Source organism: Canis lupus, chromosome 2, assembly GCF_011100685.1.
Source record: "Canis lupus familiaris isolate Mischka breed German Shepherd chromosome 2, alternate assembly UU_Cfam_GSD_1.0, whole genome shotgun sequence".
In the NCBI taxonomy this organism is placed as follows: domain Eukaryota; kingdom Metazoa; phylum Chordata; class Mammalia; order Carnivora; family Canidae; genus Canis; species Canis lupus.
In genome coordinates this window covers 65,854,846-65,882,235 of record NC_049223.1, presented here as the reverse complement: position 1 = coordinate 65,882,235, position 27,390 = coordinate 65,854,846, and the positions used below count along the sequence as shown (strand labels likewise).

The 27,390-nt window shown below is 48.8% G+C and overlaps 1 long non-coding RNA gene across 2 annotated transcripts in view; it reads left to right on the top strand.

Annotated features, from left to right (window-relative positions):
* Positions 1-27,167, top strand: part of LOC111092925 — a 28,874-nt gene extending 1,707 nt beyond the window's left edge. The window contains exons 2-5 of one of the 2 annotated variants that reach the window (XR_005355828.1): positions 7,438-7,516; positions 9,048-9,239; positions 24,749-24,927; positions 26,522-27,167. This is a non-coding gene — a long non-coding RNA (uncharacterized LOC111092925). Of the gene's footprint in view, positions 1-7,437; positions 7,517-9,047; positions 9,240-24,748 lie in introns of both variants that reach the window. The other variant, XR_005355827.1, reaches the window with a different exon arrangement.
* Positions 27,168-27,390: the final 223 nt, after the last annotated feature.

Genomic DNA, 27,390 nt, shown 5'->3' with positions numbered 1-27,390 from the left:
AATATTTACCCTAATTTCCCCAAAGAGAAAATTAACCAATTAAGATGTTTATTACACAGGTATAATCATGTGTCAAAACTCTTTGAATTGTTCTCAATAAGTCTGTGTTTCACTGGATATAGGTTTTACTCTAATAAAAATGAGCCAAGCAAGAGTAACAGGGAATACAACAGTACATACAAAAATAGTCTAAGGAAATGTGATATTGTACTACCTACACGATAGGTTGAACTACACAGCTACACTGCTGTGTGGAGCTCTAGGAAGCATATCATAAAAGTCATTTAAATTACCACTGAGGTCTAAAGGGATTCACATGTGGAATTGCAATCAGGGTAAGTGTTCAGCAGCCTGGAGGTCATGGCATGTTCTGTTACAGATGTTCCTAACAGCAGGGAACTTGCTTCTTGATCACAGGAAGTCTGAATGTAATTTCACATTAAAGTTCTTTGCCTGTAGAGCAGTCAATAATGACAAATATCCATTGCAGGGAAAATGTTTACGCTTGTTACATGGCTAGCTAATCTATTGCTGTGTCCTTACATCACCATTGCATTATGTATAAAATCATATGTTATCATATGTATCAGACAAACACATCAATGAAAGATTTTTCTCTTATTTAAATTAGAAGCATTTAAGAAGATTGTTCTCAAACAGGTGCAGACATTTAACAATATTCACCAAATATTTTTTGAACACAAGGTGCCTAAGGATTGTAATATTAGCACTCAATGCTGCATTCCTAACTTTACCTTAAGTAGATTCCTCAGCTACTTTTTTGTCTCATTTGAAGTAGCAGGTGATTGTGAAGACTTCCAGTTCACAAGGAACTTGGTCAGCTTTAGTGTTTATCTTTTCCTTGCTTTTCTTTTATATCACATAGAAATGGGGTTATATGAACAACTCTTTAAAATGACCTAAGTCAAATAGTGCAAGGGAAAAAATTAAATTACAAACTCCAGAAAAAACAAAAAGCTGATAAAGAAAAAAATGTAATTAAAAACCATTTCTTGGCCTTGCATAAACATTTATATTGTCAAAATATAAATCCTGTTTATTAAATTTCAACTTTTAGAATATATAGTTATACAACATATAGATATAACTTTGATTACAAGACAGAAAATAAATGTTAACCTAAAAAAAATGTTATTGACCTTGGCAATGTAAAAGTTCAAATTATAGAAGGCAGAAGGGAGAAAAAGAATACAAAGCAAGGGAATTAATTTCATCTCATAAAGAGAGAGCCAAAAGATACTGAGTAATTTGATGGAATTAGAAGTAAAAGTGTCAGTATATGACAGTTACTGGGACAGACATAGTACCTAACTGAAATCCCACTTCACTCTCTATCCCGGTGAGAGAACCCCAGTTTTGTTCAGGGTATCAATGTGCCCACGGGCAATGGATTATTCACTAAACCAGTGAGTCTCAACACTGGTTGCACATTGGAACTACTTAGAGGAGATTATAATTTAATTGGTCTAGGGCACAGTTTCTCAGTCTTGACACTATTGACATTTTGAACAAGATAAGTCTTTGTTATGGAGGGCTGTCCAGTGCATTGTGGGATGTTTGGCAATATTCCAACCTCAACCCACTGGATGCCACCCCCTTTCACGACAATAAAACAATGTCCCCAGATATTGCCAAATGTCCCATGGGGGACAAAACAACCCCTGGTTGAGAACCACTTGGACTATGGTGAGACCATAGTACACCCGTACAGTTTCTTTAAAGATTTTATTTATTTATTCATGAGAGCCACAGAGAGAGACAGAGACATAGGCAGAGGGAGAAGCAGGCTCCAGGCAGGGAGCCCAATGCAGGACTCGATCCCAGGACCCTGGGATCATCACCTGAGCCAAAGGCAGGCAGACGCTCAACTACTGAGCCACTCTGGTTCCCATATCAGTACATTTTAAAATATCCCTAGAAGATTCTAACATGTACACAAGGTTGAGAACGACCAATCGAAGCCAGTGATATCAATCCTGTTCTTGTAGGTTTCTCCAGCTCTCTGGCAGCTAGGTGTGGCCATGTGACTCAGTCCTGGCCAATGAGACTTGAGTAGAAGTTTGTTGGTGGGAGGATTTCTAAGAAAGCTATGCTTTTTTGGTAAAAGACAGCCAACATAGCTCCAGTTTCTTGTCCATGCTCTTCTTCCTCTCTGTATGCAGATGCGATGTCTAGAGCTGCAGCAGCCCTCCTGTAATCAAAAGGAGACAAGCATAAATATAAAAACTAGTTTCTTAAGGGTAGCAGAGAAGAAAGATAAAGAGAGCCTGGACCACTGCTGGCAGTTTCTGGTGCCTGAACTAACAATAAGATTGGACTTGTTAAGTGAGAAAAACCTCTGGCCGTGTGTTTAAACCACTGTAGTAAGGTTTCTGTTATTTGAGTGGAAAGCAAGCAACTGCTGTGATTATAAATGCAATGAAGAGTGGAAGGAAAAATATATCAGTGGGATGGGGTGGGGAGGAGAGAAAGCAGTATGAACAAGTTAAATGCTCATTTCTCATATCCAAGAATGCTAAAAGGACAAATCAAAACCAGTTATACATGCCCCCAAAGAATTGAAAACAGATATTCAAACAAACACTTGAACATGAATGCTCATTGCAGCATTATCCATAATAGCTAAAAAGAGGAAACAAGCCAAACATTCATCAACTGATGAATGAAAAAACAAAATGTTTATGGAATATTATTCAGCCATAAAAGGGAATAAAGTACTTGTTCATATTACAACATGGATGCATCTTAAATACACTTCACGAGGTGAAAGAAGCCAGATAACAAAAGGTCACATATTGTGTGATTCCATTTATATAAAATGTCCAGAATGGGCAAATCCACAGACACCTAAAATAGGTGTAGTAGAGTAGTTGCTAAGAGTCAGGGAGGTGAGCAATGGGGAATAACAGCTAACGAGTACGGGGCTTCCTTTTTGGGGTGATGACAATGTTCTCAAACTAGATAGTGGTGATGGTCACACAACTTTATGAATATACAAAAATCCATGGAGCTGCATTCTTTAAAAGGATGAAATTTGTTTCAATGAATTACACCTCAACAAAAAACAAAACAATAGAAATAGCAGAGAATTAGAGATACAGAAGAATCCACCAAAAGTCAGAGCTGAAAGTGATTCCTTTTTAGGAGCAGCAGTAGGAGCAAGAAATAATTGCTTTTCATTTAGTCCTTTCATATCCCTAGATTTTCTTTAAAACATATTTACATTACTTCAGTGAATTTTTAAAGAAAACTTAAGGGAAAAAAAAGTGACACAAGAATATTTCTTTGTGGCCTTGGCAAAGCTAGCAGCTCCAGTAAGGAAGAACTTTTTCTCTCCCACTTCCAGGCAGGTTGCCAATTTAAAATCCCCTTCCTTTCCTGCTGGCCTCTGCCAACGTGGTGTCAGACACCGAGAACTAAGTTTCTAAGTAAGAAAGCTTCTAAGAAAAATAAAAAGCACATTCTTAACTAAAATCACACGTTTATAATTCTTCAGGCCCGTGACTAGCACAACGTTTTCCATGAGAAAGAAAAAGTGAGGAGTATCCTAACTCAAAATAAATGGCCAGTCCCTTTGAGAGCTTTTCAACAAGAATAAGAAAGAAATATGTTCCATAGCAATAACCTGTCCCATCAATCCAGATCTCAGCTCCAAGTTAGGGGGACCCATGGATGTGGTCATTAGAGTCAGAACTCGGGAGCTATCGGAGCAGGTTATGCCCCTAGGTGGGCAATCTTTTTTTCTGGGGAAGGTACACTTTGCTCTGCAAAAGGCTTATAATCCCAGACTTTTAACCGACAGATTCTTGATGAATTTATAGCCCCAACTCCTTATAAGATGCAAATCTGGTGGCATGGCTGACAGCTGAGGGTGAACACGAGGTGGGTGAGAACCTGCATCTCCCCTAGCCGGCACCCCAGGCTTCAGTCTCAACTGGCATTGCCGCCAGATTCATTAGCAGAATCTACAACGAATGGAATCAGAAGTGCAGTTAACTTCCCCTGGCTACTTTTGGGGATCGACTAACCCCCAAAAGATTCCTTTTTAATGTTCTGTTATGTTGCACAACTACTTTTTGCTTAGCGTAAGGAGCAAAAAAACCTCTGGCTTCCAGCACAAAGACTCCCTTGAGTCAATCTGCATTTTTTTAATTCTTCAGGACCAGCAAAGTCTCCTCTTATTCAACCTAATTTTTCTAGACTACCAACTCACATTTTCTCTCGACTTTCTACAAGCGTCCTGACCTGCAGGTGCCTTCACCAGCCCACCCACCCACAGGAATTTTTTCATGCTGCTCAATGAGTTACAGGGATGGACAGAAGCATTTGGATGCTGTCCATGGGGGCCTGATCTTGCCAACTTCACTGGATTCTTAGCTCCTGCCTCAGTGTTATTTTCATGAAGCCTCACAGTAAGTGGGCCCAAATGGGAGGATACGGCTTGATTTTAGTTGTTAACCCATACAATGCATCCCAAGGGCATCACCATTTTGAGTCTGGAAGGCCTGTGTGAGCCAAAAGAACAATCATGGTGGAATTTCAGATGCTGTGGTTGAGGGGCAGGAGGTCTTTGGCTCCCACGTCACACCCAACCCCCATAATGAGGAAGAGGGGGCAGGAGCTGGGGGTTAGGATTGCTGCCAATAGGCACACCACCTGATACTGTCCTAATATCCGTGAAAAAGATGTGGCCGGATGGGAGGAATCTGATCAGCCACGACTCGGGAGCCTGTTTGCCCCGCCTGGAATAGGTGGACTGGTCGTTGTCGTGGAGGGGAACGGGGGTTGTACTTATCAGATGAGGATGATGGCTCAGGACAGACATTTATACAGTAAGACTGGGTCAAAAAGTAAGCACAGTTGAAAAGGTTTTAATACAAAGGACCCAACTGTCTCTAGGAGGATTTCAGCCCCGCTTGCCTCCCCCTACCCAGAAAACTGTCCTCCCACGAAGAGGGGGCTCTTCTCAGGAAGGGATTTTCAGGGGGGCCTCAACTTCCAACTCCACCTTGGAAGCTGACAAGTTGGAAAGGCTGGAAAATGTGTCCCTTGCCCCCTTTCACCTTCTTGTGGGAGGCCCCACACTCCTTCTGATGTCCTTCCCTCTCACTCCTCTCAGGAGTTGGCTGGGGAAGACTTCAGGCAGGACCGGACAGGGCCATCTACATTTTAGCAACGGGGCCTGAGAAGACTGAGGGGTGGAGTTTCAGGCAGTCACCTGCGGTGGAGGAAATCCTATCATTTGATAACCAGGCCGATCTGAGTTGGATTCCCAGCTTTGCCACATATTAAGTATGTGGCTTTGGTCAAAATACGTGACCTTGCCAAGCCTCCAGTTATTTTGACCATGAATTTAAAAGAACAACAGTATTTCAAACACCCATCAAAAGAATCTGGTTTAAGTTAGGCACCCAGTCAACATCATGTTACTATTATCGTTGATAAATATTATTGAGTTGCAATGAAACGCACTGGGATCAGAAACCTGCTTTGCTGGTTGACCGTTTTACCAAGTCTCTGCCCCTCTCTGGACTAGACTCTCTGCCTACACTGAGAGCCTGTGATTTCCAAGCAGAGGGCATGATGGAAGTCAGATGCCAGGGAGAGGCATGGTGTGTGTGTACGAGTGTGAGAGTGTGTGTGTGTGTGTTTGGCAGGGAGCATGAGTAGAAGTGTGTCCCTTTGCATTAGACTGAAATGTTACCCCAGAACCCAAACAGCCATGCAGGCGACAGCCTTCAGCTTCCTGCCACCAGACCCCCGTGACAATCGGTGTTTTGGAGAACCTGAGAGGCGCGCAGAGAGGCCAGTCTGCAGGGAACAAAGGTTGTGTTACCAGTGACTGCTGGTCACTTCCTCTCCCTCCCCAGCTGCTTGGAAGGCACGAGGGGGCTGGATGAGCCCAGCGAGTCCTTAGCAACTCTATCTCCGTGGAAAACGGAATGGCAGGCTCGGGGCCTCCCGAGGGGTGCTGGCTGGGGGCCAGGCCTCGCTGTCAGTGCTCCGCGGCTAAATTGAATCCAGCTGTTGCTGTGGAATCTGATATTAACAAATGTGTTTCTGGGGCAGCCGGTGCTTCCTACCGCGGGAAGCCTCAGACCCCCATCACAGCCCTGACGGAGATTTTGGAGGGGCCCCAGGCTGATGGGATCCCCGATCGTTGCTTCTGTGGGGAGGTAGGGGGGGCTCTCTAGTTGGGCTCATTTATCATATTGGTTATCACATTCATGAAGCGTCTGGATCTCTTGCCAGGTGCTGGAAGCCTGCCTCTCCATCTCGGGAGCCAGCTCCAGAGTAGCTTGATTTTTTGTGTGTATTAAATGTGTTTTCCTTCACCTGAGGCTCTCTCTTCACCAAACTCTGGAGGGTCTGACTGCTTGGAGCCAGGAAGCAGGGAGAATCCAGGAGCTCAGGGGCAGTGCTAGGTTGCCCTCCTCTGTTCTGAGGTCTACTGGGCATCACAAATGATCAAGCCCTCCTCTCGCCTGCTCCCTTCCTCCTTCCAGGCCTACTGTGTGCCAGGCATTCAAAAACAGTACCTATTGATTCCCTTTCACTATTTTTTATATTCCCCAAATGAGTGAGACCATATAAAGGGGAAAGGAGAAAAAATAAGTGGGAAATATCAAAAAGGGAGACAGAACATGGAAGACTCCGAACCCTGGGAAACGAACTGGGGTGGTGGAACGGGAGGAGGGGGTGGGGTGGGGGTGACTGGGTGGTGGGCTCTGAGGTGGGCACTTGACGGGATGAGCACTGGGTGTTATTCTGTACGTTGGCAAAATTGAACACCAATAAAAAATAAATTTATTTAAAAAAAAAAAAACAAAAATACGGCACCTAAGGACATTCTCACAGTAGCCTTGCAAGGTAGGTTGTATTCTCTGCTCACAGCAACTGTGACATAACCTGAGGAGGTCCCAACAGCAGAGGCTGGTAGAGTCACAATTTAAGTCAGGTCTAACTGACTGCAGTTGAGGGTTTTCCCCCCACTTCCATGGCGCACTCACCACACGGGGCCTGGTACAGTGGATAAAGAGATGGGCTAGCACCCCTGCTCCAGGACAAGCTGGCAGTGCAGGGAGGAGGAAGCAACCACAAGGAGGGACCAAATCAGGGCTGGAAATGATGATGTAGTTGCAAACCCCAAGCCATCCACAGAGAGGTGATGACCCGAGGGTGGGCACCTTTGGAAATGGTGGCTTTCTGAAGCGGAGTATACGATGACTCAGTGCAGTGCAATCTTCCAGGTTGGCTCTTGGATCAGGAAAAAAAATACTTCGAAGGACATTAATTAGGACAACTGAGGAAGTTTGAGTGTGGACTGTATTTTATTTAATAGTAATAGTAATGTAGCAATGTAAAATTTCCTTAATATTTAAATTGCAGTCATGTAAGAGAATGTTCTATTCTTAGGAGATTCAGCTGAAATATTTTAGGATGGTGGGTCTTCATAGCTCCAATTTCCTGTCCAATGGTTCAGCAGCTAATGCTAGTAAGTATATACACATAGAGATAAAGCAAAGTAGCAAAATGTCAACAATTGGTGAATTTAGATGAAAAGTATAAGGGTATTCATTGTACTGTTTTTGCAACTATTCCGTAGGCTTGAAATTCTTCCCAATGAAAGATTAAAGAAAAAAAAAGTGGGAGCAGGGGGAGGAGGCAGCAAGGGAGAAAAGGAGGAGAGAGGGCAGGGTCCTGGCAGCCGAAGGGGGATGTGAGTTTGGGAAGGCAGCAGAGACTGCAGGAAGGTGGAGGTTCGCAGGGACTTAGGGGTGGCTGAAGAACAGTTTGGAGGGCACTAAACAGGTAGGGTCTGAGGTTAGGGGGTGCAGGAAAGCTGGAGGGGGCAGAGGTGGAAGGTACCCTTTCAAAGTTTACTCCAGTGGCAGAATGGAGGACAGGTGGACAGGAGGAGGAATACTGCAAGGCTGGGCAAAGGCCTTCTTAGGACAGGAGCCTGAGCCCTTCTCAGGAGGTGAAAGGGCTGATGGGGACAGGGAATCACTGAAGAGTCAAAGGAGCCCACGTCTGTCTCCGTCCCCGTCCAAGCTCTTACCATAGCATAGAATTCTCTTACCTTCAAGTATTCATTATCTGCTGGTCTTTTCTCCCCACCAGGGTGTAAGCCCCAGGAAGGCTTCTGTTAATCTTTGTTGCTTTATCCTTAGCACATGTCAGGGGCTCCGTATTTTGGAATTGGTCAATGACAGGAGGCATAGTCATTTGCCAGGGCTGCGGTAACAAAGGCCCAGAGACTGGGCGGCTTACATGACAGAAATGCATTGTCTCATGGTTCTGGAGGCTGGGAGTCCAAGGTCAAGCTGTTGGCAGGGTTGTCTCCTTCTGAAGTCGGGGAGGAAGGATCAAGCCTCTCCGTGGTTCACAGATGATGGCCACCTTCTCCGTGTGTCTTCACACAGTCTCCCTCTATGAGTGTCTACTTCTTGGTCCAAATTTCCCCTTTGGATAAGGACACCACCCGCCCTGGATTAGGACCCCCCACCCTGCTATTGACCTCATCTTAATTCATTACATCTGTGGATGATCCTGTTTCCAAACAAGGTCACATGCTGAAGTTAGGACTTCAGCATATGAATTTAGGGGGACACAATTCAAGCCACCACGGGGACACAGGAGGGGAAAGAGGGAGATGGGGAGGGTGCGAGAGGGGCCGGGCCCTGGGGAAATGGGACTGGAGATGAAGCTGAGGCTGTTTGAGGTACAAGGGGGCCACCCTGTTGAATGTTAAGAGAAGTGAAGAAAGTCCTTCTGTTCTGTGTGGCCCAGAAAGTTGAACTACAGCCAAAGGGAGGAGGTTTTGGTTCTGCTGAAGGGAAACTTGTATGTTAAGAGATAGGACAGTCCAGAAGCAGAAGGGAGTTGCTCCAGGAGTGGGAAATGAGTGTCCCATCTCTGGGAGAAAGGCGAGATTGGTGGCTCCCCAGAGCCAGTACAGATGGCATTTCAGCCCCTGGGGTGAGAGGTTGCTCCAGACTGATGTATTCCTTCCTTCTTGTCAGGTGAGCAGCTGCCTTAGGCCAGGCTTGGGGCTGCACTTGAGGAAACCCCATGGCCTGGAACCCCCAGCCTGTCTAGTGGCCAGTGAGTGAGTGGCCATCCTGGAAGTCCATTCTGGTCCCTGTATTCGTGCTGAGATCTGGGGGCAACACTGCACCAGACGCCAACCCAATGAGGCCTCTCCCAGAGCCAGGGTAAGACTCTGCCCCCACCCACTTCCCCTATGAAATGCCACCTAGCTGGGGTGCTCACAGATTGCTCCTCAGGACGCACCCCAGGTCCCCAGTCCCAGCCCTGTCCCAGAGTGGGCCCTGGGCAGATCAAGACACCTGGGCTTTGGTCCAAATTCTCCAAGTTCTATTAGTGATGGTGACAGCCTTGGCCTCTGAGCACCAAGGCACCCCTCCTCTATGAGACTCGATGTCTTCACCTCTATAAATGAGAGCAGGTTAGTAAATCAGTGCAAGTGGATGGCAGGGTGATAGATGAACACTGGAACTGAGGACGGATCTGGGTTTAGGTCTCTGTTTTCTTACTTCTCAGCCCCACTGGGCAGGTCACTTAAGCTCAGTGAGCCTGTGTCTCATCCGTGAAATGGGCATGATCTCAGTCCCCTGCAGGGCAACTAACAATAGCCTGGCACTGGAGCAGCTCTTCTAGTGATTCATTTTGTTATTAAAGATAGTCTTTTGTAGACTCTGAAAAGTTGCAGACTAGTGAGTCATAGCTTTTAATAATCAACTTCAGACCATGACCTGCAGTCATTTAGGAAGGAAGCCTGGGGGTGGACATTACCTTGGGGAACCCCCAGTCTGGCTGCATCCTCTTTCCTCATCTCTGCTGGCCTGAGAAATCAGTCTCATGCCAGAAGGCCCTGTAGGGGCCAGACCAGCCCTTCCGCGTAAGGGGAAGTCCAGGCCTTGCTTTCCCCCCCTTGCGAGGGGCCACCTCTTCCAGAGGAACCCCAACCCTGCTTTGTAACCTCAGTCTAATCATGAGGAAAACATTGGGCAAATCCCAGTCGGAGGACATTGTGTAAAATACATGACCAGTCCTCAGAACTTTCAAGGTCGTCAAAAACAAGGGAAGTCTGAGAAACTGACCCAGCCAGGAGGAGCCTTGGGGAGCCTTTAGATGCGATGACTAAATGTAAAGTGACGCCCTAGGTGGGCTCCTGTACCAGGAACAGGACATTGGGTAAAACTAAGGAAATCTGAGTAAAGCATAGGCTTTGATTAACAATGGTGTGTCAGTATTGGTCCATTAGTTACAACAAATGCTTTACACAGACCTGAGATGTTCCTAACAATAGGATAGATTGCTTGGGGGGTGTCAGGGACTGAATGTTTGTGTCCAGCCCCTTAACTCATATGGTGACATCCTAACCCCAATGGTGATGGTATGAGGAGATGGGGCCTTTGTGAGGTAAATCGGTCATGAGACGAGGGTCTTCAGAAATGGGATTAATGCTCTGACAAGAAGAGACACAGCTTCTTCATGCTGAGTGAGGATGCAAGGAGAAGGTGGCCGTTCACAAACCAGGAAGCAGGTTGTCACTGGTCACTGGGTCTGCTGGCCCCTTGATCTGGGGCTTCCCAGCACCCAGCACTGTGAGAAGTAAAGGTTTGTGTTCAAGTCACCCCATATGTGATATTTTTGTTTATAGCAACCCATACGGAGACAGGGGAGTATATGGGGGCTCTCTGCACTGTCTTTGCACATCTTCTGCAAAGGCAAAACTACTCTAAAATAAAAAGTTTGGGGGGGGGGTTTGGGGGGCTCAGTCTCTTAAATATCTGACTGTTGATCTTGGTTCAGTCTTGATCTCAGTGTTGTGAGTTCAAGCTCCACATTGGGCTCTGTGCTGGAGATGGAGCCTACACTGAGCAAATGAACAAACAAATAAAATAAAGAGTTTACTTTTTAAAAAATGCTTGCTTTTTAGGACATCTGGGTGACTCAGAGGTTGAGTACCTGCCTTCGGCCCAGGGCGTGATCCTGGAGTCCCGGGATCAAGTCCCACATCGGGCTCCCTGCATGGAGCCTGCTTCTCCCTCTATGGGGAGGGAGAAGTCTATGTCTCTGCCTCTCTCTCTCTCTCTCTCTCTCTGTGTGTCTCTCATGAATAAATAAATAAAATCTTTAAAAAAATGCCTGCTTTCAAAAGAAAAAATTGTCACTAAAATGGTCATTATCTCAGAGAGTGTGGGAGTTTAGATGTCTTTATTATTTTCCTTCCTCTTTTGCGTAATTTTTGGTATTTATTATGATGAAAACTTTAAATTTGAAGAAAGAAGGAGTGAGAGGGAACAAGAGAGGCAGAGTGGGGAAAGAGAGAGATAGGAAGGAAGGAAAGTAGGAAGGAGGGAAGAAAGAGATGAAAGCAAGAAGGGCAAAGGAAGGAAGGAAGAGGAGAAAAGACAGAGGGAAAGAAAGTCTAAAGCCCATTGGGCAAGCAAACACCAACCAGGGCAGCTGTCAGTTGTCTAGGGGTGGGAGGTAGGCGAGGCCTGGGTCCTTTCTTGTTGAATGAGTCCTCAGAAGTGCAGGGGAGCCTCAGCCTCCCCCACAGCCTGGGTTCTTCTCAAACCCCAGTGCAGGTTTGTCTGAGGGCCCAATGAAGGCCTCAGCTCCCAGCTGCAGCCCCATCTTGGTCCTTCTGCTTCCCCTGGGAAAGTTGCACCCCTGGTGGTGAGAGTTGGGGGCTGGCCTGTGGCAGATAGATGACTCAGAAGCAGTGAGAGGACCAAAACATCACGTTGCCCTGGCCCAGGGGCTTTTCAAATTTCCCCGGAGCCCTCTCCCAGCCAGTGACTCACCCCTACCTCCTGTCACCCAAGAGAATAGCTCAAAGCTGTGTCACCTATTGTCAGGGAGGGAGTGTCTGTCTCTGAGGTCCAGGCAAGGCTTGAACCCTGAGGAGTCCAAAGTTCTTCCCAAGGTTTGGGCAGATTGTCAGAGACCTCACCATCTCACGGTTGGTTTTGGCCTTAACTCTTTCTCTGCATCTTCTCTGGTCTGTTCTGAACCATGGGGGTCCCTGAAGAAGCTCAGCACCTCGGTCAGTGTCTGGGTTCTTTAAAAAAAAAAAAAAAGCCATTCTCACCCATGTTCACGAGGGAGGCCTCATCTGCTGCATCACGAGAGAAGGTCACACTGGGGACTGCACACCAGATTTTTCACCAAGCCTGTGAAATAACCAAGGGCCTTCCCCGGGCATCTCCCTGCTCCTCCCCTGCACCGCCTCCACCCCCCTCCCTTCCCCGCCCTGCACCCTGCCATTTCAGAGCTCCCTGTCTTCTCCCTTACTCTGCTGGCCGGGGGGCTCTCCTGAGTCCCTGTTCTCCCATTCAGCATCCGAACCCCTCCAAATGCACAGCCGACAACCCAGCTGCGGGCTAACGGTAGCCACTCTCTGCTGGAGGCAGTTGGGTTTTACTCAACCATTTGTATTGAATGTGACATACAGAGTGAACAGGGCACATATCGTAGGTGCAAAGTGTGATGAATTTATAATTTATAATGAATGTATAATAGGAGGAAATTATGGGACTGGCACACTGACCAAATAACAGAGCACAGCCAGTACCCAGAAACTCCGCTCCTGACCTCCTTCCCCAAGGAGAACCACTGTCCTGACTTCTATCAGCATAGGTGGACCTCACCTGGCTCCATTGTTCCCGTCAGTGGGGTCACACCAGATGTGCTCCTCTGTGTCTGGCCCCTTCACTTCACCGCTGCTTGTGAGGCTCATCATCTTGTGTGCCGCTGCACATCTTTGTTCTCGTTGCCGTGTGGCATTTCATTATGTGGTTATATCCCAGTTTATCCATTTTACTCCTAATGGGCACTTGGGTAGTTTCCAGTTTGGGGCTGGTTTTTACATATCATGCATATGTCTTTGGGTCTCTTGATGGCCACATGCATGAATTTCTATCGGGAGAGGAATAGCTGGGTCAGGGGATCTGGAATAGGGGATTGTAACAATTTACACTCCCTCCATCAGTTTGTGGTGAAGAGTTTTCCAGTGTCTTCATGTCCTCACCAACACTGATAGCTTCTTTCTCGCTGTAGCCTCTCTGTTGGCTATAGCCATGGTGTGCTTGAAAACATTTTTTTCTTTTTCATGCCTTTTGACCTTCACCCATGTCACCCTCTACCCTCACACCCTGCTTTTGGCAACCACTAATCTGTTCTCTGTGTCTCTGAGTTTGGCTTTTCTTTTTTTTAGATTGCACATGCAGGTGAGGTCATGCAGCATTTGTCCTTCTCTGTGTGACTTGTTTCACTTAGTGTAATGCCCTCAAGATCCATCCATGCCATTGCAAATGGTAGGATTTCCTTCTTTCTCCTAGTTCAGTAACATTCCACTGTACCTATATGCCACATTCTCTTTATCCACCCATCCATCAGTAGGCACTTATGTTTTTCCAGCATTTTGCTATTATGAATATGCTGATATCTGTGGTTTTAAACAGTGAATATGATTTTTTAAAAGACTGCTCCAATGAGGTCAAGTCCCTGTGTTGTCCTCCCTCCTAGCATATTTGTAGTTTTTGACTTCTGCGCATGCTTTCTAATGGTCTCTTGCCTCCACCCGACCAGAAGCTTCAGGAGGGCAGAGGCTGCCTCTGGTTTGGCTTTCCATTTTATCCTCAGTGCAGAGTCCAGGGCCTGGCACATAATTGGCTCTTGTATCAACTAGGATTTGGTGTAGCAGGGATGGCCTACAGAAATACATGTTTATTTCTGTCTCATGTAAACAAGGTCTGGAGGTAAGGAAAACAATCACTCCATGATTATGGAATGGAGAGCCCATGATGATCAGGAACCCAGGTGTCTTTTACTTTGTTGCTTTGTGTGGTCTCCCTTTGGCTTTGATGTCATGATCCATGATGACTGCTCTAGCTGTCCCTGGCAAATTCCAGCCAGCAAGGGGAGGGATGCTGGCCCTGCTTCCTCGTTGTTATGGATGCTTCCCAGGAGCTGTGTATACTACTTTCACTTATATTCCCAAGTCTCATCATCACATATGCAAGGGAAATGGGAGGGATGTCCTCTATTCTATGTGTTCCCAGCTAAAAGTTGGGGTTCTGTTTCCAGGAGAGGAAGAATAATTAGCAGTGTCTGCCGTGGCCCTCAATAAATATTTATTGAATGGAAGGATGATGTCTATTTAATCCTCACAACACCCCTCTGAGGTGTTATTATCCCCATTTTACAGATGAGCACACTGAGGCTCAGAGAAGTTAGAGCTAAAGCCACCTCTGAACCGAGTAAATGGATGACCCTAGGGGCCTGGGACATCTGGCCCCAGATTCAGATACTCACTAGCCTCCTGTGGCACTCTGAACATTATCTTACCCACTCTGGCCCTATTTTCCCATCTGTACAGTAAGCCTATGGGTCTTTTTAGCTCTGATCTTCTGGGGTTCCCATGACAAATCTAAGGTCCCACAACTGGGAAGAGCCAGGGACTTCCAGTTCCCAGCATGAGGCTCCATCCAGGCGATAGTGGAAGTCTAAGGCTAGCTCTGTAAGGGCCGGTCCTCCACCCCCTTCCCTGAGGGCTCACTCAGAGAGGACCTCTTCCTGACATCAGCCTTTCCTGCCAGGATCCTCATCCTCACCTCACTGAGAGCCCCACAAGCCTCCACCATCCTGCTCAGCTTCCTACAGCCTGCTGTCCAGGATCTCAACCTTCCCCACCAACAAGGAGCCCCAGACCCTAGGTTAAAGGGGCTGTTTCTGACCCCTGCCTGGAGGCTGTGTGTGAGTCAGGAGCTACCGGGAATGCTGACTGGTTTCTGAGTGTCTGGTCCTGATGAACTGGTCAGGACAAGCTGGGTGTCTGGTCCTCCTCTTGGGCCTGCCCGCTGTCTTCCTGCTTACCTTTGACATGAGCTACAGACTGCAGCAAAATGCCTCCTTTCCCAGCCACCCCAGTGCACCCACTAAAAAACACACCTTTGCCTAATCCATAAGGAATTTGGCCTCCAGGCGCAAGATTGTCTTGCTGACAGTCTCCCCAGAAACCCAGTGAGTTCAGCCTCCTGGGTAAGCGCTTTCCCACTCCTGCTGCTGCATACATTGATGTGGCCTCCTGCGCACATCTAAATCTTCAGCTGGCCGAGGGACCCACTCACCCCTCGTCATCCTTTCAGCCAGTCACTAAGCATTTATTGAGCACCTACTGTAGGTCACATTGTGCTAACTGTAGGGAATACAGTTATGAAAAAATAAATCCTCATGGCCTAGAGGGGAGTGAGAAGATGGACGTTATACCCAGCATCCCAATGCATATGTGATTACTTCCACACACACTGAAGGAAGAGAATGTTTCCACGCTCTTAATTCTGCTGCAAACATTTATTGAAGACCTTCCATGTGCCAGGCTCTGTTCCATGACACTGTTGCAGAAAACCCCAAACTAGATTGGGGGCCAGGTTGCCAGAGTTGTTCCAGGAGGATGGGTCTGAGTTAACTAGGAAAGTTAGAAGGGAGCCCAGGTGAGCTGGTACGTCGGGAGAGTGCTTTAGACCAAGCGTGTGCATGTCCTGGAACTTGGTGGTACCTCCAACGGGAAGGGAGTGAGGCCAAAGGACAGAGACAAGAGAGAAGTGGAGGTGGCTCTGGTCCCTGTGCCACCTGCTAGTCCACTTTCTTAGTCAAACGTAATCTCTCCAGTGTAGATGCTTCACTTTCTGCCTTTCTGGCTCCAGAGAGTCACCTGCATGGGCCTGTCTGTGACTGGGGAGAAATTGCTGGCAAGCAGGCATTGGAAGGTAGAGAAGGGGCTTCCTGTCTCCAGTCCAGCACATAAGGAGCTTACAAGTCACCACTCCACCAACAATAAGCAAACCATTTAACCAACTAAAAATCAACAACTCTTCCTAGATCTGTCAGAGAAGTAAGGTCACAAGGAAAATCGGTAGCCTCCGGATTGGGGAAAACAGGCAGGCTGGATAAAGGGAGCCACTCATCAGAGCAGACACCCAAGGCAGGAACAACACGAGAGCTGGAAAGCCTGAACTGTACTTAAGGAACTACTGTAGGCTCAATGAGGACAAGTCTGAGAATTAAAAACTCTAGGGGGACCCCATTATGGGGGTTCCCAAGACTTTTGTGAGTTTTACCTCCAGAAACTCTACCTGGTTCTCACAGTGGCTATCAGAGAAAAAAAATCCCCTCGTGCTTTTGGCAGAGGCATGGGGGAAGGAACCCTATTGAAATTTGCCAGAGCATTCTGTTCTCAACAGACCAGGAGAAACTATCTTACCAGAACTTAAACTTTGGGGATTTTATCAGAACTTAACCAACCTGGGGGGAAGAGACACACAAACTCCAGCTCCCTCTACCCATCCTGTCCCACCTAAGGAGGGGACAAATGAGAAGCCTTGCAGAAGTTCACAATTCAGTGGTGGGAATTAGGGTAAGGATGTGTGTGGAGAGTGAGTGATGATCTTGGGTTCAGACAGGCCTGGTTTGAATCCTGACTGTGTGTCCTTGGGTAAAACACTCCACTCACTGAGTCTGGGTGTCCTCCTTGGTGAAATGGGGATTCTGTGAGACATATGTGGCCATCATCTTATTGATCATCAGACACAATAGTTGCTTGATAAGTGAGGAGTTGTTATCTGGTTCCAAGATAGGGTCCGAGCCTGCTGGCGTTGCCTTGGAACCACCCCAGACTCCAGCCCCAGGCAGCTTACGAAGAGGAGAGTATGACTTGTGGTTGAGGGTGGAGTGGGAGCACTTACAGGAGAAAGCAGTCCACTAGAGGGGCTGACAGTGACAGACAGGAGGTCAAGAGAAAACAGACACCTTGGGCTCTAAATGGAGAGGCCGCCTGGGACCTCAGAACAGACTCAGGGCCCCATGAGTCAATCCCAGCAATGAGGCCTGGCTAGAAGTCCAGAGCATGATTCTAACTGGGAAACCCCTGCTCCTGCCATCAAACTTCACCCAGCTTTGGTGAAGACACTTGCTGTCCTGGCTCCCACCAGGTCAGAGCCAGGTGACATGGAGCACCTGGAGTCTTAAAACTCACCCCCTTCATCCACACTCCAGATCAGCCCTTGGCTTCTGGCCAGACTGAGATCCTGAAGGTCCGAGATCCTTAACATTTCATTGGAATCCATCCGGCAGCTTGTAGGAGCAACCAGGTGGCTGTGAAGAGTATGTTGGGTTTTGTCTTAGAAGCACATGTCGGGAGGCAAGAAAAGGCAGACTTTGTTGTCTCCCTGGGCGGTGGCTGTCTGTTGTTTTGGGAGTAGCTGGAGGGACTGTCTGTCAGCAGGCCTGGGGAAGAGCACCCCCCCCCCCCATCCTGATGTGGTTGCTGCTGAATTGGGCTCTATTCACCTGGAATCTCAGCGTAGCAGGGTTGGAGGGGCCCTCAGAGGCAAGACAGGCCATCCCTTCCCTCCACGGGTGGGGAAACTGGAAACACCATTATCTGTGGGCAATGCAGCAGAATGATTTACTTAAACATGTGCCTGGGGCTTGCTTTCCACTGCTGTCAACACCATAGAATGTTGGAGCGCCCCCCACCCCACCCCCAGAACGTGGAGCTCAGCAACTTACCTTAGGCCCAGTGGAAGAAATGAGTGGCTTGGCTGTTTCTGGACTGATCTCAGAGAGGCTTTGCTTATGAATATGACAGCCCATTGGCAGGACTGTACTAGACAGCACAGGTGGGAGAGGATGGGCTGTGGACCTTGATAGAGGAGGAAGGAGAGGCCCAACATAAGGAGCTGGGCTTTTGGAAAATGATAGAGACTCACCACCAAGAAGTGGCTGGTCTGTGGGCAGCAAGGATGTTGAGATGTCCTGTCTCTGGCAGCACCAACCACACTCCTGGGGGCAGATCTGGGTCTAGAGACATCTATCTGCAAATGGGTCTCTCCTTGCTGAACCAGGATCCCCAGCATGGGACACTCCAGCTGAGAAGTGGGCCTTGCCTGCTAGATCCTGGGTAGCTGAGTCCTGGAGTCCTCAGATGACCCCAGGCAGAGGAAGAAGCCACGAAACCATGGCTGGTATTGGATCTTTACAACCTTGGCAAACAGAGTTTCCAAATGGATTATATTTCATTTAGAAGGACCAAGACATGTCATTTAGCAGTGCCAAGAAACATGACGTTTACCTTGAGGGCCTCCGGAGTATTTGTACCCATTCTTGATAATTTAAAAGGTTCCTTCAGCACATCAAGGGACATCTCATGGCCAGCTCTTTGTTCACATTGGCTGGTGTTCCCCTCTGAGACAGCTCTCCCTCTTCGCCTGGCACCATACGGCCAGTCCACCCTGCCTTCTCCCACCTTGCCTTCTTCATACCCCCAGAGAGGATCATCCTTTCTCCTCTGTTCCCAGACCCATCTCTTCATTCATCCACTCTTACCCCTTCTGACCCATTTCCCCATGGCAGCACTTTAAGCATTCCAGAATATCTGCTCGATCAAGTCACTTGGTGGCTTCAGAATGCCCTTAGGCTCACAACTTAAACCCACTCATGGCTTCTGGAACCCTGCCCCCTCTGGCCCTGCCCACCTTTCCAGCCTTACTTTCTGTACCTGCGTACCCTCATTGTAAGAACATAGGTCTTCTCTTTGGTGCTCTGATATGCAGCTCCTCCCCATCTCAGTGTTGTTCCCGATGCTATTCTCTCTGCCTAGAATGCTCCTTCCCATAACCTGGCTGACTCCAGCTCATCCTTCAAGACTTAAATCCATTTTGTTTGCTTCTGGGAGGTAGTCACTTTTTTCCAAAGACGATTACACCAATATGGGTATGCCATCCCCCACGCTCTTGTAAGATGGCACTGATGTTCCTCTTCCAAGAGGTAGAGTCTACGTTTCTTATGTGGACCTGCTAGATCTTTATAACTGCTCTGACCAATAGGAAATGATGGAAGTGACTCTGCGTGACTTATGAAGCCTAAACAAAGCAACATGGTTTCCTCCTTGCTCTTTCTCTCTTGGAATGGTTGCCCTTAGAACTCAGCTACCATGTTGTAAGGAAGCCCAGGCCACATACTGAGGCCTCCTGAGACTGTCCTGGGTGGCAGTCCCAGCTAGACCTCATAGATGTCAGTGAGCTTCTAGATGGCAGGAGTGGGTGGCAGCCGAAGGCAGATACTAACAGCCACTGACTGGGGCAAGATGAACTTCAGGCTCTGGTTCTCTGCCTGACTCTGGTCCACTTGGCAGCTCTTCCTGCCAAATGGGGGGATCTTCCAGTTTCTTCCCATCCCATTGGATGCAGCTTGCTAATTCCTGCAGTGGCCTTGGTGCCACCCCCACTGGGAGTGCTCTGTCCTGCTGCGTGCCCCATGACCCCATGACCCATGGTCACTGCATCTTTTCAGACCCACTCCCACATGTCTTTCCACTAGGAAGCCTCCCAGAATGGAGCCCTCTATATCTTGGGTCACGTTAGGACGTAGGCACCTGGAGGCCTCTGGTCAGCCCTAGGGTGAGGCAATGTGACATCCTCAAATCTCCTCAAATGAATATAAGTTGACAAAAACTTGTTGGGTACGCAATGGAACAAGCACATAGCCCCTCTCCAACTTCCTCCCCTGAGACATTTTCATGGTCTGCCCAGTTGGACCTTCCCTCCTCATTGCCGTAGCAACATACATCTGGGGACAAGCCACGGAGACGTTGCAGGGGGCATGAGACCCCCATCTGTCCTTGGATGGTTTCACCTCCCTTTCTGGACATAAACTGGTCGGCTGCCTGGCATAGCCTTCTTTCTGCTGGTCCCAGTTTCCTTTATTCTACTTTTCTAGCTTGCTGAAGATGTTGGCACGTTTATGGCACCGCAGGACAAAAAGGAACTGAGATTCACATTTCGCAATTCTTGAAACAGATTTGGTGTCCTTTGGACATTCCAGGAGTCATGGTCCCCACCCTGTCCTGTCTGCACCCACAGTCCCTGGGGGCTCTGTCCACAGATGAAAGAATGCAGAAGGGGTTTGTGGGGGGCTGTGCCAGGGACCGATCTGGGGGTCAGCCGAGGCAGCATAGAACTCAGCCCGCCTTTAACCTGGGTGCCTAGCACCCTCCACTGAGCTCTGGTTTTGAAGGACCCCTCTGCACCTACCTGCACAGATGCTGCTAGGGGGCCCTGCTGAGACTTGCTTGGATCATGAGACATGCTGTTTGTTTACTTGAACATTTTCCCATCTCCTGCTCCCTGCACACACAGCTGTGGCACACACGGGCATCTGTGAATTTTCACCACCCAGAGTTCCCTTGGCGCCGGTTGTCAGTGGTGACTCAAGGCTACGCTGCCTATTTCCCCAGAGGAATTTCTTAGAAAAGGATGGGCCCTGTACTTCCCAAGTAGTTTTCTATACCCACCCCACACCTGTCCTTGCAGAGTTGCTTTCCAGCCTCCTCAGCTGGGGCTATTGGGCAGCTGCAGTTGGCCTGGGTTTGTGGTCCCAGCAGCCCAGCAGGAGTTCAGGTGGAAGCAGTGATTACAGAGGAGGCACTGGAAGGCCACAGGAAACCATGGGATGTGGGCACGGAAGGGACTGGGCCTTTGTGGGCAGCAGAGGAGGTCGAGGCACAGAGAGCAGATCAACTTTCCGATGTGTCCATCACTACACCTAACAGTGTTCCTCCTGTGGCCTCACCAGGAGGTGGCAATGGCTGACTGTGCACAGGGATGGAAACTAATTAGACCTGGCATGAGCACTGACCCTGTAAGCACCTGTAAGCTGCTCAGCCTCCTATGAAAGCGCTTGGGGCAAAGGACTCTGACCCATGGGGCTGGCATTAGCTAAGCCAGTCAGGTTTGGACCAGACTAGGGAATACAGAGCAACTGGGCTATTGGAGCAAGAGACCAGAGGGGACAGAGATGCCACTAGAGATCCTGGAGCTGAAGCTCCAGGCTGTTTCCACACTACTTTAGGTTACTCTGACCCCAGGTCCTAGTGGACCACATTGTGCCCTCTCTCCATCACTACTCCCACCTGCCCGGTGGCTCCTATCTTGGCCATGCCTATTCGAATATACCTGTGTTCAGTGGGGTTTTTTTCTCTATTAGGTTTATGATTTTACATTTAGACCTACAATTCATTTTGAGTTAAATTTTGTGTATGGTATGACATATGGTATGACATATGGATTTTATTACTTTTCTATGTAGCATCATAAATTGCCACAAACTTAGTGGCTTAAAACAACACACATTTTATTATCTCATATTTTCTGAAAGGAGTCTGGCATAGCTTACTTGGCCTATTTTTAGGGTCCTACTAGGCTGAAATCTGGGTGTTGGTTGGGCTGTGTTCTCATCTTCAGGCCTGGCCAGAAAGAATCTGCTTTCAAGTTGGTGGGATTCAGTTCCTTGCAGTTGTGGGACTGAATGCCCTGGCTTCCTGCTGGTCACCTTCAGCAACTAGAGGTCACCCACAGATCCTTGTCACATGGACTTTCCAAACACAACTGCTCATTCTATTAAGCCAGCCAGAGAGACTCTGGAGCAGTGGCTAGCAGGATGGAGTCTTCTACAATGTAACAGTCACAGGAGCAATATCCCATCACTTTGTCATATTCTGTTGATTATAAGCAAGTCTTATGTCCCACCCACACTCAAGGAGAGAGAGTTACATGACCAGGAAGTGAGGGTCATGGGGGCCTGTCGCACGGACATACCATTTCTGAAAGGAATATCCTCTCTTCATTGAATTGTCTTTGTACGTTTGTAAAAAACCAATGGATTGGGGATCCCTGGGTGGCTCAGCGGTTTCGCGCCTGCCTTTGGCCCAGGGTGCAGTCCTGGAGTCCCGGGATCGAGCCCTGTGTCGGGCTCCTGGCATGGAGCCTGCTTCTCCCTCTGCCTGTCTGTCTCTCTGTCTCTCTCTATCATAAAATAAAAATAAATCTTTAAAAAAAAAAACAATGGATTATATATACGTCAGCCTATTTCTTCCATCCCACTGATGTGTGAATCTGTCCTTTTGCCAATAATATAATGTCCTGATCTGATCTTTATACTAAATCTGGAAATTGGGTAGTGTGAGTCTTCTTTGTTGCTCTTCTTCAGAATTGTTTTTGGGTATTCTAGGGTCTTTGCTTTTCTGTATAAATATTATAACCAGCTTGAAAAATTAAAAAAAAATCCTTCTGGGATTTTGTTTGGAGTTGCTTTGAATTTATAGAAATGATTAAAAAAAAACTGAGTCAAGATTTAAAAATAGATTCGAATTTACATTTTTAAAAACTCCAGATTTCTAGGTTTTCTTGAAAAGCAGAATGATGGAGAGGGGTGGTATGTCTAGGTGGCTCAGTCGGTTAAGCATCTGACTTTTTTTGTGTATATTTTTTTATTGGAGTTCAATATGCCAATATATAGCATAACACCCAGTGCTCATCCCGTCAAGTACCCCCTCAGTGCCCGTCACCCAAGCATCCGACTCTTGATTTTAGCTCAAGTCATAATCTCAGGGTTGTGGGACTGAGCCTCGCATTGGGCTCCATGTTCAGCATAAAGTCTGCTTGAGATTCTCTGCCTCTCCTTCTGCCCCTCCCCCCTCTCTCTCTCTCAAATAAATAAATCTTTTTAAATTAAAAGAAAAAAGCATGATAATGGGGCAACGCTAGGCCTGCAGTCCTGCAGGGCAAGCATCACCTCCTCTCTCTGCAGATGGGCCCTGTGTACTCAAGGCATCTGAGGTCCCCACCACCAGAGTGACTTGGGTGCCCAATGCTCCACATTTCCACCGTTTCTGCTGCCCACCTGGCCTCTCCTAGACACCTAATTTTGTGATTCCTGTGTCAGGTTCTCTCTGCTCTGGCTTTTGGAGCAGGAGGCTCTCACTTGAACTTTTCACCTGGTTAACATCTTCTGATAATTCAGAGCTCAGTTCTGTACTCATGGCCCCTGAGAGGCCTTTCTAGACACAAGTGAAGAGGGAACCCCAAGCATGTGATCTTGGAGCTCCTTGTGCTTCTGCTTTTCAGACTGTGGCCCAGCCCAAGGGTGAGGTGCTTGTTGGCATGATTAATTGTTCCATGTCTCTGTCTGCCAGAGGGCTCCGTGAGGGTAGGGACCATGTCTCTTGGCCATTGCTGTATCTCCAGTGCCTACCACAGTGTCTGGTACATAGTAGATGCTCCAAGAATAGATGATCCCTTTTCCCGGGCTGTAGCTGGTGAACTTACCAGCTGCTTCTTGGATGCCCTCCCTCCCTGCTCATCTCTACCCCTGTGGTCTCCTCCCTTGATAACATGCTTGTGAAAGTGGCCAAGTACGACCCTTGGTCCCTGGTCTGGAAACTGCCAAACACTAACAGGACAAACAATCTCCCTGAGAGGGTGGGGCTGGCCTTGGCTGGAAACCCAGAACCAGCTTTCCTGTGTGGCTGTTTTTCTTTCTCTTCCTTTTTTGATTTTACTTTGTAAAATTAAAGCATTATCTACATGCATGAATATGCACAGATTCTAATTGTTCAATATTTTGACAGTTGTATACACCTTTATAACCAGCAGTCAAAAGAAAATATAGGACATTTTCATCACCCCAGAAAATTCTCTCAGCCTTCTCCCCTTACCCACTGCTTTCTTTTTTTTTTTTCAAAGATTTTATTTATTTATTCATGAGAGAGAGGGAGAGAGAGAGAGGAGAGAGAGAGAGAGAGAGAGGCAGAGACACAGGCAGAGGGAGAAGCAGGCTCCATGCAGGGAGCCTGACGCGGGACTTGATCCCAGGTCTCCAGGATCATGCCCTGGGCTGAAGGTGGCATTAAACCGCTGAGCCAACCGGGCTGCCCCCCACTGCTTTCTGATTGTCATTCCCAGAGAGCAGTTTTGCGTGTTCTAGAATTTCATATAAATGGAATCATGCAGTGTATACTCATGTCTGGCTTTTCTCACCCATCTGCCCATGCTGTGTCTCTACAGTTGGAATAGTGTGATCTGAGTGTCTGCTGAGTAATTCCATCATATGAACATCCCACAATTAGTTTATCCATTCACCTTTTGGGTACTTGGGTTACTTCTAGTTGGCTCTTAGGAATAAGGCTGCTGTAAGCATTCTTGTACAAGTCTTTTTGCGAACATATGTGTTCATCCTCTTTGGTAATTACCAAGGAATAGAATTCTTGGGTCATAGGGTAGATACGCTTCTCACTTTGCAAGAAACTTCTGGTTTGTTTTCTAAAGGAGCCTCAGCTTGCTCTTCCTCCTCTTGGCTTCCTCGGCTCTGGATAAGAAAAAGAGATTCCAAGAAGCAGGAAATGTTGGAGCTGAAAGAGGTTTCAGAGGTCAGTCCTGCGCCTCTCATCCTGAGATGGGGGCCCAGGCCTAGGGAGGGGCAGGGCTCATCCACGGAACCTCTGTGAAACCTGACAGAGCCAGAACCAGTACTGGTGTCTGGACTCTGGCCTAGGGCTTGGAAGACAGAGGCACCATGTCTTCCCAAGAAGAAAGTTTCCCCATTTCCTGGGGATACACCCTGTCCCTGGCCAAGTTGATTTAAATCGTATTCCCAAATATCATGTGTAGCAGAACGCCTTGTTAGAGATTAAACCTGGTTTTATTCTTCCTTTCCCTTATTCAAGACATCAAAGAGCCCCTCTTCGGGTGATGTAAGAGAGATCAGCCTTGGGGAGGGCTAGTTGTCTCAGGTGTCTGTTCCCACACAGACTGCACCAGGGGAGCTGAGGGTCTGTCTTTCCTGCCCACAGGCCTCAGCCAGGACCACCGTCCTAGGGTCAGAGAGCCCTCAGCAAAGACCTGCAGGCCAAGGGACTCCTTTGGCAGCAAAGAAGGAGCAACAGAGGGCATGTGAGTGCGGCAGCCACTGCCCCACCAATCTGCTCCACTGGAAGCTTTGTCCTGGCAAAGCAGTGAAATAAATACACAGGTAAGGTGCCAGCTTGGAGGTATCACCCCGCCAGGACAGGGAGCCGCCTGCAGGATGTGCTATGCTCCTTAAACCAACAGCTGCTCCACAGGTAGAGGAGGTGGGTCTGGGAGCCAAGGGATCAAAGTGGTTACGGCCGGCCCTGTTCCTTCCAGTGAGCTCTTGAGGACTCAGGGCTTCCTGTCCTGGCAACTTTCCACCCTTGAATCTGGAGGTCCTGGCTCCCATGGGCGGGGGGTGCTTCCATCGGGGTCACAGTGAGCCCCGCTTCGACCCACCGTGCCCACTTTTACCATGAGTGTGCAAGTACAGTGAACAGAGGGCATGAGTCCCTACGGGGATGAGAATCTGGGTCACCCCAGAAGACGAGCCACCTGGGCCGGCAGAGGGATGAAAATTCAGCATGGGTCATGCAAAAGGGAAATGAGAACCAGTTATGGCCTCCGGAACAGCTATAGGAGTTCGCTTCTCTAACCTCCCTTGGAACGTCCCCCCAGACATCATGACCACACAGTCCTGGAGACATAGTACCCAGTGGAGTGAACTTCGCGCGAGAAGCAATGGGTGCTGAGAGCTGCTGGGCCTATGTTCAGGGGGTTGTGGGTGCCACAGCCACACCTCATTACTGGACTGGTGTGTCCACCCGCTGATGCCTGCAGAGGGGCTGCCTGTGTGGATGGCTCCACTCGGTGACTGACCGTCACAGTGCGCAGTGGTGTCCGGTGGGACTGTCTCTGGCACATCTCACCCCACAGCCTCCTGTGGGGTCAGGGAAAGCCACCTCAGCTGAGACCGCATCCTTGCTTACCTTTGTCCCTGGCCCATCCTGCTTCCCTCCTCCTCCTGAAAACCTCCTTCCATAAACCACTTCCCCAAATATCCCTGTGAAGCTCTGCGCTTAGGCACCACCTTGGGTTCTCCTGGCCTCACCTGGCTCTTGGGCCATCAGCCCCTTGCTCCTGGAGCACCCCAGCTATCACCCCTCGTCATCTCAGTGTCTCACCTCCCTGGGGCCTTGTCCTAGCTGGTGGTGCACCTGTCTTGCTCAGAGCTGGAACAGCGCCGGGTTCGGGGGCCCCCCAAGGCGTGGGACTTAGCGGTTCTGGACTCGCAGCAGGGGTAACCCTCGTAACATCAGAGAGTTGTTACGTAGGTTCAACAAGAGTCCGCTCGTGTGTACCTCGTTTCCACAGCGCCGGGCACATAGTAGGACTCAGTAAATTCGCGCTGTGGTTGCTGTCACTTTGTGGCCTGCCCATCCGCACCTGGGCCGAAGCTGGAGGGCTGGGAGTGGGGCTGCTCAGTACAAGCTGGCTCCTCACGTTCTACCTCCTGTAGAGCGGAAGCAGTACGTGGTGATTTAGGTTGGTCCTGGGGCAGACTTTGGACTGAGGCCAGAGACGTGTAGCATGGCCACTTTTGCTGCAAGTACAGAGAAGCAAGGAGGCCGGGTCTGCTGCGGAGAGAGACAAATGAAGCAAACCCACTGGGGGAAAGAAACAGGAGACAGGGAGGGGGACATCTGGACAGTAGTGACAGCAATCCACCTCCTGGTTCCAGACCTGGCTCCTGATTAATCTGCTTCTGGTTTCAGCCAGGTGGAGAGGGTATCTCTTCCTGCAACCAGGTGTCTGGACGGAGACATTAGGAGAAGTGCAACATCCAGCCCCTGCTTACTACCCAGCCCCCTCACCCCAGAGGGAGTAATGGGAGGTGCTGGCCAGGTAAGGGACCCAGGCTGCCCAAGTGACGAGGGCCACCAGCCCCACGAGGACGGAGACCGTGCTGCCTTGTTCACGCTGCGCGCTCTGTTGACCGCACATCCAAGCTGCCCAGGAAACCTCTGCGGATGAACAGACGGTTCGAGCTGCCTGGGGCTGCTGAGCCGGGGACGGGGTCTCTCCGGGAGGCTTCCTGGAGGAGTGGGCCAGAGCCGATGTCTGGACAACCAGCTCATACTCCCGGGGTCTCACGGCCACCAGCCAGCAGCAGTGCAGGCACTGACCTCGGCTTCACAGATGGGGCACTGACCCCCCGAGAGGGCAGGGCTGAGCCCAAGGGCATCCACAGCAGAACTGGCACCAGAACAGGGGTGGCCTGGCCCTGAGACGAGATGGGCTTGGGGGCACAGGGGTCCCCGATGACAGACATCCAGAGAGTAGCTGCATGAAGCGAGAAGCCGGAGTTTCTTGGATGCAGTAAGGGAGCGAGCTCAGGACAGGAGCACCCTCTCTCCCTCCGCAGAGGCGGGGTGGGGGTACTGGGGCAGGGGAGGGGGTCAGGGCGCCGAGAATCACCCTGGAGCGCAGGCCAGCTGGACTGCTAGACTTTACGTGTTCCAACTTTACAAATATGAAATGGCCTTCTTTTTGCTGCTTTTCTCTGGCCCGCCAACCGGCGTGTGATGCTGAAATTGCACACAATTTTTAAAGAAGAGAAAATCTTGTTTCCTTGGAGAGCCAT